Below are 4,521 nucleotides of genomic sequence, written 5' to 3' on the forward strand. Positions count from 1 at the left end.
ATTTCAGCTTCACACCTACTTGTGACAGTCCAGTTCAAACAAAACACTGAAATGCATAAAATGATGCTAACAGATGAACCTATCGAAAATCTCTAGTACTACTATAAGGCAAGTCTTACATGCAGCCAATATGAAGGCTGAACATACAGCAACAGAAGTTTTGTGGCTGAGCAACGAAAAGTTTTCGAAAAGTGCGGCGAATGAATGACGATGAAATTGGACTTCATCACTGAAATATTTCCACTGGCTATGGATTTAAGATGCTTTAGGTTCTCTCAGAAATATTTAAGATTAGATGGCAGACGAACTAGATGTCTGAGAAAGAAAACTGATGGCCTTTCATTTCTATAAGGATAATTTTCACATGCGATATTCAGTTGGGGAAAATCTTACGGTTGACGAGAAACTTCAGTGTTTGTTTGGCAGGAACAACGTTACGGAATACATCACTTAAAAAATTCCATGTACTGGACAAAAATATTTCCGTTAGTTGATTGCAAAATGTGTTAGAGCAGTAATTTACTCCTGCTGGTAAACAAGCCTGAAGGGCATTATCCAGTTAGAATAAAATTATTGATGGTATTCACTGAATCGTTGGTTTTATCAGTTAAGTACTCAGTACGTAACTACAGCTAATAACTGGTTTATCGACATCTCTCTTCTAGAAACTATTGGTTATCGATTTTTGAGATGGTTAAGAAATTAAGTAGCATATTTGAGACAAACAAATAAATACATATAAAAAGTGTAATTTACATTCGAGTGTTTTCACAAAGTGCAAAGAATGAACCTTGTGTTCTGTGTGCTGGAAGCTTAACACTTTGTGAGTAGGCTTTCGCAGAATATTTGCGGCTGTCTTCAGGCAACTCTCAGTTCAGGCTTCTACGCCCTTGGATCAAACGACCTGCGACCGTTCGTCCTGCCCTTCTCTGCATACGTTCAATACACCTTGTTAGTCCTGTCTGGTACAGGTCCATCACACTTGAACAATACTGAACAGTATTCTAGGATGAGTGACGAGAGTGCTTTTTGGGCAATTTTTTTTACAGAGCGATCGTATTTTACAGTATTCTAACAGTGACCCGAAGTCTGCTTTAGCTACGACATAGCCTTAATGATCATTCAATTTTAAAATCCCCTCAAAATATTGCAGCCAGGTATTTCTGTGCATTGACTTGTTACAGTTCCGACTCATAGGTGTTGTACATGCTAAGAAAAAATGGTTGTGCTATGGAAAGAAATGACACGACAGGCCATCAGCCCTGGTTATCGGGACGTATGGCAGGTTGTTATCGCACCACTGTCTGGTCCGCCTCCAGACACGTCTTCGGCCTGGAATCTCATTGACTGCAGTGGAATTGTCTTCAGTGATGAGCCCCGTTTTGAAATGAGCCCTGATGGCCAGAAAGGTTGACGGATCTCTCTCCAATTGAGAATGTTTAGAGCATTATGAGTAGGACCCTCCAATCAGCTCAGATTTTTGACGATCTAACGCGCCATTTGGACAGAATTTGGTACGATATACCAAGCCGAATAACGGTTTACATAAGAGGAAGAGGTGGACCAATCCGTTATTGACTTGCTCAATTTATAAAGCTCTTGCTCTTGAATAAATCATCCAACTTTTGTGAAACTGTAACCATTTGTTTCTACATGTACGTCACACTGCCCATCTCCGATCCATTTTGATAATTACTTCGTGGTGCCTCCTTTTTTTTCTTAGAGTGTAATTACATGTCACTACGTTTTTCCGTTTTATGAAGAGCTTAATTTTACGTATCTTAACACGTAAATCAAGTTATGAATCTTCGCACTGCACTGAGATGATATCAAGATATGTCTGAAAATTTGTGCAGCTTTTCTCGGACTGCATTTTGTTATACGTAAGTGCATCATCCAAAAAAGTGCGTGGTTACTATTATATCTTGGGTGATGCACGGGCAAAAGAGAAACACAAATTAAATTCTATGTAACAATGGCCATTCCAGCCAGGTTGAGAAATTGGCACTAAAGCCCAGATCGAAGCAGCAGAACTGAGATCCCTAGATGAAAAAAAAAAAAAAAAAAAAAAAAAAAAAAAAAAAAAAAAGAAAAAGGACAGCACACGCATCCATGCCCGAGGCAGGGTTCGAACCTGCGACCGTAGCGGTGGCGCGGTTCCAGACTGAAGCACCTAGAACCGCTCGGCCACTGCGGCCGGCTTCCTACATGCATCCTAGAGCTGCTGCGAGAGAGAACACTGTGAAAATGAGGTCATAAGGAAAGAGATATCTATCTATTAATCGATATTGAAATAAATCGTTACAACGTGTGTTGGCAATAGATGACAACGGTGTATCGAAATTAGATCTCCGTTATACACACCGAGGACAGTGTGGGACATTGGAGAAAGAGGTAGGCTGTACAATCAGCACAGGCCGGATGACGTACTCCTTGAAGAAACAAAGAAGGAGGGTGAAGATGATGATAATAATGACTACGTGGTTCATGGAGAAGTAGACCGATAAGAAGACTAGCCTTATTTATGCGAATGAGGTCTATCGAGGGTTACACTAATGGAAGGATAAATTATCAACTGAGTCTAAATATTCCGGCAATGAGATCACATGTGACTGCACAACTTTGCCCAGAATAATGTATGGTCTGGGACTATGACATTGCCCCACTATGGAAACCCTGAATGCTGGATGGACTAAATTTTTGAAGAGTAGAGACATAGTAAGAATATAATGCGTCCATTGTAGGATTCCTATACATCCGAATATGTCTCAAAATAATATGTTTGACAAGTTTCACGAGTTTCAGTCTGTGGGCCCATACGCTGGAGCCATAGCCCACCGTTTGAAGCAAATACTACCTTGGCTATCACCAGCAGTGCTCCTAATGAGAGGTATCCAGGCATGACTACGAGACTGCGCGACTTCCAAGTGCCCTAAATACGCCCTGTTGGCCTTTATAGGAAGACTTCCCTGACAAGCAGAAACGCAAGTGAAATATTCGGAGACAAAACTTCACTCAGTGGAGGGAAGTAACTGGCAGGACTGTGGATCGAGAGGCTAGAGAAAGCTACAACCTACACTTAGATGATTTATGACAAAGTGTTTCAACTTCCAACTTAGATGTTGTGCGTACAGCAACTGATGCCATGTTAAATTCTTCCAATAGGCTGTTGTGTAGTAAAATTAAACTTGCGGCGGGTATTTCATTCGATAAAATGGTGGAATAGCATGTAGCACTAGTAGTTTGTAGTAGTGCTTCTCTCAGGTAGCTTCGTGCATCAGCCCCCTATGGGGCAAAGTGACCATAGATGTAGACTGATATAAGATAGCAATACCTACTGCAATAAAATACACTCAAACGCCAAAGAAACTGGTATAGGCATGCGTACTCAAATACGGAGATACATAACCAGGTATAACACGTCGCTGCGGTAGGCAGCACCTCCATAAGACAACAAGTGTCTGGCGCAGTTGTTAGATCGGTTACTGCAGCTACAATGGCAGTTATTAAGGTTTAAGTGAGTTTGAAAGTGGTGTTAAGTCGGCGCACGAGCGATGCGACACACCATCTCTGAGGTAGTGATGAAATGGGGATTTTCCCATACGACTATTTCACGAGTGTACCGTGAATATCAGGAATCCGGAAAAACATCAAATCTGAGACATCGCTGCGGCCGGAAAAAGATCCTGCAAGAACTGGACCAATGACGACTGAAGAGAATCGTTCAAAGTGACAGAAGTGCAACCCTTCCGAGAATTGCTGCAGATTTCAATGCTGCGCCATCAACCTGTCTCAGCGTGTGAACCTTTCAACGAAACATCATCGATATGGGCTTTCGGAGCCGAAGGTCCGCTCGTGTACCCTTGATGACTGCTCGACACAAAGCCTTAAGCCTCGCCTGGACCCGGCAACATCGACAGTGGACTGTTGATGGCTGGAAACATATTGCCTGGACGAGTCTAGATTCAAACTGTATGAGTGGATGGGCGTGTACGGGTGTGGAGACAACCTCATGAATCCACGGACCCTGCATGTCAGCTGGGTACTGTTCAAGAAGGTGGAGGCTCTGTAATGGTGTGGGACATGTGCAGTTGGAGTGATATGGGAACCCTGACCTCTGACAGGTGACACGTACGTAAGCATCCTGTGTGATTTATTGTGGTAGAGGGTAGACCCCTTTCACTTCTAACGAGGTATAGTAAACATTTTCATTGGATTCACTAGGACACACAAGTTCTAGGAGGTCTTACACCTGGTCTGGAATCCAACACTTAGAAATAACTATGTTATATATAGTGGAAACAAGAATAGCTATAGCAGAAAAAAACACAAATTATGTTTCTACATGAAAATTGGAACAAAAAATTAAAAATGCAGGAAGGCAGATTTAAAGTGAATAGACTAGCAAGAGTGAATGTGAGAGCAGGAGTAGGATAGGAAGAGATAAAGGAGCGTGATAGGGTACTAGTCAAGAAGAAATCGTGGAAAGAAAAGATGGGAGCATTTTCTTTGCTCTCTGAC

This window comes from Schistocerca gregaria, chromosome 3, assembly GCF_023897955.1.
Source record: "Schistocerca gregaria isolate iqSchGreg1 chromosome 3, iqSchGreg1.2, whole genome shotgun sequence".
Classification (NCBI taxonomy): domain Eukaryota; kingdom Metazoa; phylum Arthropoda; class Insecta; order Orthoptera; family Acrididae; genus Schistocerca; species Schistocerca gregaria.